General features: G+C 52.9%; 1 long non-coding RNA gene across 1 annotated transcript; it reads left to right on the top strand.

Annotated features, from left to right (window-relative positions):
* Positions 1 to 622: 622 nt before the first annotated feature.
* Positions 623 to 9,571, top strand: LOC138297452 (uncharacterized). The gene is made up of 2 exons (XR_011204113.1): positions 623 to 791; positions 9,461 to 9,571. It is a non-coding gene; the product is annotated as an uncharacterized lncRNA (long non-coding RNA).
* Positions 9,572 to 11,859: the final 2,288 nt, after the last annotated feature.

Genomic DNA, 11,859 nt, shown 5'->3' with positions numbered 1-11,859 from the left:
CTGCAGTGGCAGGCCTGTGTAAGAATTGTCAGAGTTCCCTATGGGTGGCAAAAGAAATGCTGCAGCCCATAGGGATCTCCTGGAACCCCAATACCCTGGGTACCTCAGTACAATATACTAGGGAATTATAAGGGTGTTCCAGTAAGCCAATGTAAATTGGTAAAATTGGTCACTAGCCTGTTAGTGACAATTTGGAAAGAAATGAGAGAGCATAACCACTGAGGTTCTGATTAGCAGAGCCTCAGTGAGACAGTTAGTCACTACACAGGTAACACATCCAGGCACACTTATGAGCACTGGGGCCCTGGGTTACCAGGGTCCCAGTGACACATACAACTAAAACAACATATATACAGTGAAAACTGGGGGTAAGATGCCAGGCAAGATGGTACTTTCCTACACACGCACATGCTCAGGCAGAGAGCTCAGTGCGCCCCTCTGAGGCACACCTCACCCACCCCAGGCGCTATAAATCACGGCTCACACTGAGCTCCGGAGCGTCGAGGACAGCGCTCCTGAGCCCCTCGCACGAGGCCACGTGCAGGGACGTTGCTGTCAATCAATCTGCCACGTCATCACGTTCTCAATGGACATGCACAGGGGCGGGGCGCTTCCTGGTCGCAGTGGTAGCGGTTGTCCGCGCTGATTTGGTTGGTAGTCCGTCGTTTGTGTTTTCAGTTTGTCCGTTTTCCATGTGTACTGCTCCGAGCGCCGCTGGCCCCGCCCCCCGGGCAGCGTCTGCGCATGCGCGGCCCTTGGACCGAACACGGATGCAAGATGGAGGCCGGAGAGTGAGTGCGGCGGGGGCTGGGAGGATCCGGGGGCATCCGGGGGACCGGGGGGGTCGGAGGGCCCGGCTCCCCACAGGGTGGAGAAGGAGGATTCGAAGCAGTCCTGCGGCAACTCTGGGTGAGGGGGGAGAGGCAGCGGCCACCCCCGGGGCAGGTCAGAGCAGCTGCAATCTGGGGGCAGTGCCGGGGGGGGGGCTGAGGCCAGTACTGGGAGCAGGAGGGGGGCTGGGGGCAGCACTGAGAGCAGGAGGGGGGCTGAGGCCAGTACTTGGAGCAGGAGGGGGGCTGGGGGCAGTACTGGGAGCAGGAGGAGGGCTGAGGCCAGCTGGGGGCAGTACTGGGAGCAGGAGGGGGGGCTGAGGCCAGCTGGGGGCTGTACTGAGAGCAGGAGGGGGGCTGAGGCCAGCTGGGGGCAGTACTGAGAGCAGGAGGGGGGCTGAGGCCAGCTGGGGGCAGCACTGAGAGCAGGAGGGGGGCTGAGGCCAGCTGGGGGCAGCACTGAGAGCAGGAGGGGGGGCTGAGGCCAGCTGGGGGCAGTACTGAGAGCAGGAGGGGGGGCTGAGGCCAGCTGGGGGCAGTACTGAGAGCAGGAGGGGGGCTGAGGCCAGCTGGGGGCAGCACTGAGAGCAGGAGGGGGGCTGAGGCCAGCTGGGGGCAGCACTGAGAGCAGGAGGGGGGGCTGAGGCCAGCTGGGGGCAGCACTGAGAGCAGGAGGGGGGCTGAGGCCAGCTGGGGGCAGCACTGAGAGCAGGAGGGGGGCTGAGGCCAGCTGGGGGCAGCACTGAGAGCAGGAGGGGGGCTGAGGCCAGCTGGGGGCTGTACTGAGAGCAGGAGGGGGGCTGAGGCCAGCTGGGGGCAGCACTGAGAGCAGGAGGGGGGGCTGAGGCCAGCTGGGGGCAGCACTGAGAGCAGGAGGGGGGGCTGAGGCCAGCTGGGGGCAGCACTGAGAGCAGCAGGGGGCCTGAGGCCAACGGGGGCAGTACCAGGAGAAGAAGGGGCCCGAGGCCAAGGGGGGTTCAGTCTACATCGAGCATTAGGAGGGAACCTCAGGAATGGCGTCAGGAAGCCTTGTGGGGTGCGGGTGTTGCTCCTTGTGCTGTGGATTTTCTCTGGGGTTATGGTGCTGCTTCCTGTGCTGTGACAGGATCTCCTCTGGGGTTAGAGTGCTCCTCCCTGTGCTGTGACAGGATCTCCCATGAGTTGCAGTTGCTCCTCCCTGTGCTGTGACAGGATCCCCATGAGTTGCAGTTGCTCCTCCCTGTGCTGTGACAGGATCTCCCGTGGGGTGAGGTTGCTGCTCTCTGCTGTGACAGGATCTCCCATGAGTTGCAGTTGCTCCTCCCTGTGCTGTGACAGGATCTCCCATGAGTTGCTCCTTCCTGTGCTGTGACAGGATCTCCTGTGGGGTGAGGGTGCTGCTCTCTGCTGTGACAGGATCTCCCGTGGGGTGAGGGTGCTGCTCTCTGCTGTGACAGGGTCTCCTGTGGGGTGAGGGTGCTACTCTCTGCTGTGACAGGATCTCCCATGAGTTGCAGTTGCTCCTTCCTGTGCTGTGACAGGATCTCCCGTGGGGTGAGGGTGCTGCTCTCTGCTGTGACAGCATCTCCCGTGGGGTGAGGGTGCTGCTCTCTGCTGTGACAGGATCTCCCGTGGGGTGAGGGTGCTACTCTCCGCTGTGACAGGATCTCCCATGAGTTGCAGTTGTTCCTTCCTGTGCTGTGACAGGATCTCCCGTGGGGTGAGGGTGCTGCTCTCTGCTGTGACAGGATCTCCCGTGGGGTGAGGGTGCTCCTCCCTGTGCTGTGACAGGATCTCCCATGAGTTGCAGTTGTTCCTTCCTGTGCTGTGACAGGATATCCCGTGGGGTGAGAGTGCTGCTCTCTGCTGTGACAGGATCTCCCATGAGTTGCAGTTGCTCCTCCCTGTGCTGTGACAGGATCTCCCATGAGTTGCAGTTGCTCCTCCCTGTGCTGTGACGGGATCTCCCGTGGGGCGAGGGTGCTGCTCTCTGCTGTGACAGGATCTCCCCTGAGTTGCAGTTGCTCCTTCCTGTGCTGTGACAGGATCTCCCGTGGGGTGAGGGTGCTGCTCTCTGTGCTGTGACAGGATCTCCCATGAGTTGCAGTTGCTCCTCCCTGTGCTGTGACAGGATCTCCCGTGGGGTGAGGGTGCTGCTCTCTGTGCTGTGACAGGATCTCCCATGAGTTGCAGTTGCTCCTCCCTGTGCTGTGACAGGATCTCCCGTGGGGTGAGGGTGCTGCTCTCTGCTGTGACAGGATCTCCCATGAGTTGCAGTTGCTCCTTCCTGTGCTGTGACAGGATCTCCCGCGGGGTGAGGGTGCTGCTCTGTGCTGTGACAGGATCTCCCATGAGTTGCAGTTGCTCCTCCCTGTGCTGTGACAGGATCTCCCGTGGGGTGAGGGTGCTGCTCTCTGTGCTGTGACAGGATCTCCCATGAGTTGCAGTTGCTCCTCCCTGTGCTGTGACAGGATCTCCCTTGGGGTGAGGGTGCTGCTCTCTGCTGTGACAGGATCTCCCGTGGGGTGAGGGTGCTGCTCTCTGTGCTGTGACAGGATCTCCCATGAGTTGCATTTGCTCCTTCCTGTGCTGTGACAGGATCCCCATGAGTTGCAGTTGCTCCTCCCTGTGCTGTGACAGGGTCTCCTATGAGGATTTCCTGTCTGCTTGTGATGGAGCAAGGAGGCCGGTGGGGGTTGAGAAGTTTCAGTCTGTAGTCAGCGTTATGTCCTGTATGGATCTCTTATCCCATTTCAGATGGGAAAAAAAGTTTTCATAGTATTTTTTTTATATACTTTTTTTGTGTGCGTCATCTCAATGAAAATCACGTTTTACTGCACCTGGTGTTGAGGTGATCGTTTCAGTATCAACTGTGATTGAAAATAGTTCCATTATAGTATATATGTAAAGAAATGGCTCCCTGTTGCAGTTCCCCCCACTTTTTGCCTGATACTGATGCTGACTTGACTGAGAAGAGTGCTGGGACCCTGCTAACCAGGCCCCAGCACCAGTGTTCTTTCACCTAAAATGTACCATTGATCCCACAATTGGCACACCCTGGCATCCAGATAAGTCCCTTGTAACTGGTACCTCTGGTACCAAGGGCCCTGATGCCAGGGAAGGTCTCTAAGGGCTGCAGCATGTATTATGCCACCCTAGAGACCCCTCACTCAGCACAGACCCACTGCTTACCAGCTTGTGTGTGCTAGTGAGAACAAAATGAGTAAGTCGACATGGCACTCCCCTCAGGGTGCCATGCCAGCCTCTCACTGCCTATGCAGTATAGGTAAGACACCCCTCTAGCAGGCCTTACAGCCCTAAGGCAGGGTGCACTATACCATAGGTGAGGGTACCAGTGCATGAGCACTGTGCCCCTACAGTGTCTAAGCAAAACCTTAGACATTGTAAGTGCAGGGTAGCCGTAAGAGTATATGGTCTGGGGGTCTGTTTTACACGAACTCCACAGCACCATAATGGCTACACTGAAAACTGAGAAGTTTGGTATCAAACTTCTCAGCACAATAAATGCACACTGATGCCAGTGTACATTTTATTGCAAAATACACCCCAGAGGGCACCTTAGAGGTGCCCCCTGAAACTTAACCGACTATCTGTGTAGGCTGACTGGTTCCAGCAGCCTGCCACACTAGAGACATGTTGCTGGCCCCATGGGGAGAGTGCCTTTGTCACTCTGAGGCCAGTAACAAAGCCTGCACTGGGTGGAGATGCTAACACCTCCCCCAGGCAGGAACTGTAACACCTGGCAGTGAGCCTCAAAGGCTCACCCCTTTGTCACAGCCCAGCAGGGCACTCCAGCTTAGTGGAGTTGCCCGCCCCCTCCGGCCACAGCCCCCACTTTTGGCGGCAAGGCTGGAGGGAACAAAGAAAATAACAAGGAGGAGTCACTGGCCAGTCAGGACAGCCCCTAAGGTGTCCTGAGCTGAGGTGACTCTAACTTTTAGAAATCCTCCATCTTGCAGATGGAGGATTCCCCCAATAGGATTAGGGATGTGACCCCCTCCCCTTGGGAGGAGGCACAAAGAGGGTGTACTCACCCTCAGGGCTAGTAGCCATTGGCTACTAACCCCCCAGACCTAAACACGCCCTTAAATTTAGTATTTAAGGGCTACCCTGAACCCTAGAAAATTAGATTCCTGCAACAACAAGAAGAAGGACTGCCTAGCTGAAAACCCCTGCAGAGGAAGACCAGAAGACAACAACTGCCTTGGCTCCAGAAACTCACCGGCCTGTCTCCTGCCTTCCAAAGAACTCTGCTCCAGCGACGCCTTCCAAAGGGACCAGCGACCTCTGCATCCTCTGAGGACTGCCCTGCTTCGACGACGACAAGAATCTCCCGAGGACAGCGGACCTGCTCCAAAAAGACTGCAACTTTATCCAAAGGAGCAGCTTTAAAGAACCCTGCAATCTCCCCGCAAGAAGCGTGAGACTTGCAACACTGCACCCGGCGACCCCGACTCGGCTGGTGGAGAACCAACACCTCAGGGAGGACCCCCGGACTACTCTACGACTGTGAGTACCAAAACCTGTCCCCCCTGAGCCCCCACAGCGCCGCCTGCAGAGGGAATCCCGAGGCTTCCCCTGACCGCGACTCTCTGAAACCTAAGTCCCGACGCCTGGAAAAGACCCTGCACCCGCAGCCCCCAGGACCTGAAGGACCGGACTTTCACTGCAGAAGTGACCCCCAGGAGTCCCTCTCCCTTGCCCAAGTGGAGGTTTCCCCGAGGAAGCCCCCCCTTGCCTGCCTGCAGCGCTGAAGAGATCCCTTGATCTCTCATTGACTTCCATTGCGAACCCAACGCTTGTTCTAACACTGCACCCGGCCGCCCCCGCGCCGCTGAGGGTGAAATTTCTGTGTGGGCTTGTGTCCCCCCCCCGGTGCCCTACAAAACCCCCCTGGTCTGCCCTCCGAAGACGCGGGGTACTTACCTGCTGGCAGACTGGAACCGGGGCACCCCCTTCTCTCCATTGAAGCCTATGCGTTTTGGGCACCACTTTGAACTCTGCACCTGACCGGCCCTGAGCTGCTGGTGTGGTAACTTTGGGGTTGCTCTGAACCCCCAACGGTGGGCTACCTTGGACCAAGAACTGAACCCTGTAAGTGTCGTACTTACCTGGTAAAACTAACAAAAACTTACCTCCCCCAGGAACTGTGGAAAATTGCACTAAGTGTCCACTTTTGAAACAGCTATTTGTGAATAACTTGAAAAGTATACATGCAATTGAAATGATTCAAAGTTCCTAATGTACTTACCTGCAATACCTTTCAAACAAGATATTTCATGTTAAATTTGAACCTGTGGTTCTTAAAATAAACTAAGAAAATATATTTTTCTATAACAAAACCTATTGGCTGGATTTGTCTCTGAGTGTGTGTACCTCATTTATTGTCTATGTGTATGTACAACAAATGCTTAACACTACTCCTTGGATAAGCCTACTGCTCGACCACACTACCACAAAATAGAGCATTAGTATTATCTATTTTTACCACTATTTTACCTCTAAGGGGAACCCTTGGACTCTGTGCATGCTATTCCTTACTTTGAAATAGCACATACAGAGCCAACTTCCTACAATATACTTTTATCAAAACCCATTTCTTTTGCCAGTATGTGTTTGAATTTTTCTTTTAGATACCCTGCTAACTCTGACCTGAGTCCCAGCCCTCACCATGATTTAGTCCAAACCTTGTACCTTGTTCTCTTTTATGGCACAAACAGCCCTTCCCTTGACCTGAATCATTCCCCTCGCTTTAGGGCTTCTCCTTACCCTGTCGCTCACCGACTAACCCAAGCCTCGCCCCCTTCTAAGTCAGTCTGTTAACTAAGTGTTCCTGTGTCAATGAACTACATTTCTCTGACTGTTTTTCATTTAAATTACGTTTCTGCAATGTACTGTGGTGGAATGATTGGATACATCCTTCTGCGATAGGGGTGCTCACTGAGGCATGGATGCTCGGCGAGGCCACCTGTGGGAGGGGCGCTCGGCGAGGCCACCTGTGGGAGGTGCGCTCGCTGGGGCCTTGCTCTCGCTGAGGCCTTCTGTGAGAGGGGTACCCTCTTTTTGGAATGGTTACCCTCACTTTTTACATGCATTTTGACTGTGTTCTGCTAACCAGGACCCCTGTGACTGTGCTCTCTCTCCGTAAATTTGGTTGCTTAGGACTTAGCACACCCCACAATTGGCATGCTTGTGCCCCCATGTAAGTCTCCAGTATATGGTACCCAGGGCATTGGGGCACCAGGGGTTCCCCATGAAATGCAGCACTTATTGTGCCACCCATGGGAGCCCATGTAAAATGTTTATGCAGGCCTGCCATTGCAGCCTGCGTGAAAAGGTGCTTTCACTGCTGGTCACTACACCAGGTCACTGTAATTCACCCCTATGGTAGGCCCGTCGTAGCCCAGAGGGCAGGGTGTAGGTACCTGTGTATGAGGGCACCCCATGCATGAGCAGAGGTGCCCCCTTGAACTCCAGCTCCATTTCACTGGACTTCGTAAGTGCAGGGAAAGCCAGTTTACCTGTGTACTGGACACAGGACACTACCTGTGTCCAGCTACAAAATGGTAACTCCGACCTAGACGTGTTTGATATCAAACATGTTGCAATCATACCCCAATACTGTTTCCATTATTGGTTGTATGATTCCATGCATTCTGGGGCCTCCCTAGAGGACCCCCAGCATTGCTCCTACCAGTGTTCTGTGGTTTTCCGGGCAGCCCGTGCTGCTGCCATCCCTCAGACAGAGGAAGGCAGAACAAAGGATTTCCTTTGGGAGAGGAAGACAACACCCTCTCCCTTTGGAAATAGGTGTTACATGTCTTGGGAGGGGTAGCCTCCTCAAGCCACCGGTATGCTTTGAAGGGAACATTTGGTGCCCTCCTTGCATAAACTGGTTTGTATCAGTCCAGGGACCCTTAGTCCCTGCTCTGGCCTGAAACTGGACAATGGAAAGGGGAGTGACTACTCCCTTGTCCATAACCACCCCAGGGTTGGAGCCCACCTGATTCTGCCATCTTAAATCCAAGGTAGGCAGAGGCCCCTGGGAGCATCTGAGTGGCCAGGTCAGGTCTGCTGATAAGTGGTAACCCTGCTAGGTGATCAATTCCCCATTCCTGGGCTAGTTAGGGTCTCCCTCCCAGGTGGGTCGTAAGATTCGATGTGCAAGATTCCAGAAGGACTCCTCTGAATCGTTTACTTCATCTTCTGGCCACCAGAACTGTAACTGGACTCTTCAGTAACCGATAATCTGCAACTTCAGAGACACCTGTGCTCTGTAACATTGTTTCTCCGGCTCCTTCCAGCAACTGCAACATTTCTCTGGCTGTGCATCCTCTGAGGGCGACAAGTCTTCAGCCTGCACAAGAAGCAGGAAGGAATCTCCCTTGGTGTGAAGGAGTCACTCCCCTGCTTCCGCAGGCACCCTGGTCCTCGCTACCAGCTGTCCAACTTGGGAGACGGTAAGCCCTTGTCTCTCCTCGCCAGACAGTACACCTGTGCACTGCGACTCTTGCAGCAAGCAAGGCTTGTTAGTTCCTCCTCCAAGGGAACTTCAGGCTCCGTGTAGCCCCTGCCTCCAGCACTCTTCCCTGCGAAGCACAGTCTCATGCCTACTGTTCCAGCGATGTGGGACTCCTCTTCAGGTGTGCAGAGTGGGCCTCGCTGCGACTCCTGTGCCTGCTGCCTGTGGGGGCTGTCTCCTCTTCTTGTGACTCTCCCAGCTGCTTAGGATCACCCTGGATTCCCCTCCTTGGGTCGAGTCCCCTGGGCCTTGCTGGTCCTCTTCAGCCTCGCAAAACCTTCCTCATCTTTGCCATGGCTTGGTGGTGGATTTCCAGAACCATTGACTGCATCACGACCGCAGACGTGAGACATAACTTGCATCAATTCTGGAACTCCTCTTCTGCTCCTGTGCTGCATAGCTAGTCTTCATCTTCCCCGTCGACCTGATCCTGCATCCACAGAAGGGTGGGTTGTGGCTCCTGCCGCAGCCGGACACTCAAACTCAAACTGGACTTGTTCCCTTCTTTTGCAGGTCCTCTTCTGTCAGATCCAACTTTTGGTTTCTTCCAGACTTGTCTGGGTCTTGCCCAGTCCTTTTCTAAAGTTCTACTGTGGGTTTGTCGTCTTCTCGCCTGGTCGCTGGGGGGGCACCCTGGTATTTACCTCTTGGGGTTCCTAGTTCCTCCAGCTCCCCTCTACTGATTCCACTTCCTTAAGTGGGGAACTGACTTTCACATTCCACTTAGTATATGGTTTTGTCTCCTCATAAGGCCTTCACTGCCTGCTATCGTTTTTACTATTTGCTATTGCTTTCTTTGCTAATCACTGACTTCTGATGTGTACATAATAGTGCGTATACTCATCTCCTAGTGGAGTATTGCCTAAACACTATTTTTGTATTTGTGTTACTATAATAAAGTACCTTTTTATTTTTGTAACACTGTGTGGTTCTTTCATGTGTGTAAGTGCTTTGTGACCACAGTGGTATTGCATAAACTTTGTATGTCTCCTGGATAAGTCTTGGCTCTAGAGAGCCCTGGCCTCCTAGACACTGTCTAAACGTCGCTAAATGGGGATATCTGGACCTGGTATAACATGACACTTATCCTGGCTTAATTTCTCTCCAGACCCAAGAGGAAGATCCCACTGGTGCCAGAGAACCTGCTGAAGAAGAGAAAGGCCTACCAAGCCATCAAAGCCACCCAGGCAAAGCTTGCACTGCAAGAGAAGAAACGGGTAAGTGCTCTGATGAGGGGCGTGGAGATTCAGCTGACCTCGTCAGAGAAGGGTGAATACCGCAGAGATGGGTTGGAGGGAGAGATCCAGGGGTGACTTGTTCATGGTACACTAGGAGGCAAGAAAAGATATACACAGGATAAGACCCAAAGAACCACTAATGAGCCTTTTGGTGAAGGAGAAGTGGCAAAGAACCAGGGGTGAGTCAGTCAGTGCAGGAAAAGACCCAAAGAACCGTTTGTGATCCTTTAAGTGCAGGATATGGGGCGTGGGACCACGGGTACACCTTTAAGTGCTGAGTAAGACCCAAAGAACCACCTGTAAGACATTCAGTGCAGGGTAAGAGCCAAAGAACCACAAGTGAGCTTTAACTGCAGGGTGAGGAGCAAAGGAGCACGAGTGAGCGAGCCTTTCAGTGCAGGAATAAGGGGCAGAGCCCCAGGGGTGAGCCACTCAGTGTAGCACGGCATGTGGTGTAGCTTAGGCTCACCTTCAGAAGTGTAAAGGTTCTGTGAGAGCTCAGTATAAAATAGAAAGTTTTGAACAGGTGGTGAAACAGCCCTTACAGCTGCATGCAGGAAATTAGCAGCTGGATGAACAATTGCTTAAAATTAAACTCCGGAAAAATTGAGGGGCTCCTGCTGGGCTATAATCCTTCTTTTTGGTCCCCTTCTTGGTGGTCTCAAGAACCTGGAGGCCTACCCTCGCTGGTCTCCACAGCTTAAAATCTGGGGGTCATCTTTGGTGACAGATTGTCATTTGATAAAAATATTAATGCAGTGACTTCCTCCGCTATTTTGTTCTTAAAATCTTGAGGGAGATCTGTCCTTTTAATCCCCAAGACATGCAGAAACATATGGTTACTGGACTCGTGCTTTGGAAACTCTATTATTGTAATGCACTTTCTGTAAATCTACAACAGAAACTTACAAACAAACTACAAGTCTTGCCGAATTCTTCTGCGCGTGTGCTACATAAGATCCAAAAGTATCATTTGGGTTCTAAAACCCTGGTTCGGCTTTGTTGATTCATTTCTTTTTTTTTTTTTTACTGCCAATCTGCAAGCTCATGGAATCCAAAGCAGTCTGCATTGCATTTGAAGCTTTGAGTGGCAGCAGCCCAGATTATCTGAAGCAGAAATGTATTTGGTACCACCCTTCCAGAATTTTGGGGTCCTTTTCAGCCTTTAATGTGATTGTTTCCAAAGTTAAGAGCTTAGTGGGGAGGTAAGGACCCCATTTACTGTTCAGCCAAAACTGGAACTCCCTCCCTCTTCATCTGAAGTAATGTGCAGATCTTCATGCTTTTAGGAAAGCCCTGAAAACTTGGCTTTTTAATCACTAGCTTTTACCCCTTGACCTCGTCAGGAATTTTGTCACTATTTTTACATTGTCTTTGTTGTTGGGTTTAAAAAAAATATATATATATATTATCTGTAGCAGTAAGCGCCTAGACTACTTCAGGGAATAGTTGCACAATATAAAGATAATGTTCATTTCATTCATTCTTTACAAATGGTTTTAGGGTAGTCTCATCTTGATAGTTCCGTCTCTGTTCGGAGCTAGGGTTTCCTTCTGCCTGTGGCCTGATCGCAGTGCTAGCTTCCTTGTGAGAGTGTGAGAAAGCTTTGCAGCAAACTGTCTCTTCCTCGTAGAGTTAGGAATTCTGTTGCCTGGTTTGTGCTAATGTCTGCCGGTGCCAGGAATCTCAGTCTAGTGCTGTCTCCCTGTGCGCTCTTGTCTCTGAATCTGCACGTTGGGGGTCCTAGTGCAATACTGCGCTGGGGGGGGTCAGGATGTGGAAATGCTGCTACTTGGTTCATTGTGTGAGTCTAGGGTGTGCAGCCCTGTGCCTCGTGAAGGATGTTACAGGTGGGAGATGTGAATCTGAGCTCACACAAAGTCTGACACGTACTGGATTTTGTAGGCCGAGGTCGTCCTTTCTGCTGTTCCTAGCTCCAACCTCCTTCCACCCCTGCTTGCATCAGAACCATGAATCTTGTGGCTGAACCTGGGTGTGGGCGAGGCCTGCTTGCAAGTCCTGGTCTTACTGATAAATCATGCTAGATCTGCAGTGAATGCACCTGGCACCATAGAGGAGAGGTGCTTCTCAGTGGGTTCCTCATTCGCAAGGTACTCGCACTGTGACTTTCAGAGGCACTGCACCTTGGGTTCTGTTGACCAAAATAGATGCAACACTGAGTTCAGCACCTTCAAAATATAACCAGATCGCTTTCCTGGCACTATGTTACTAAAAACCTCACCCAGACAGTGCCACGATCAGTTACTTG

This window comes from Pleurodeles waltl, chromosome 5 (assembly GCF_031143425.1).
Source record: "Pleurodeles waltl isolate 20211129_DDA chromosome 5, aPleWal1.hap1.20221129, whole genome shotgun sequence".
In the NCBI taxonomy this organism is placed as follows: Eukaryota; Metazoa; Chordata; class Amphibia; order Caudata; family Salamandridae; genus Pleurodeles; species Pleurodeles waltl.
Note: the sequence above shows the minus strand (reverse complement) of the source record. Positions and strands in the feature narration are given on the sequence as shown.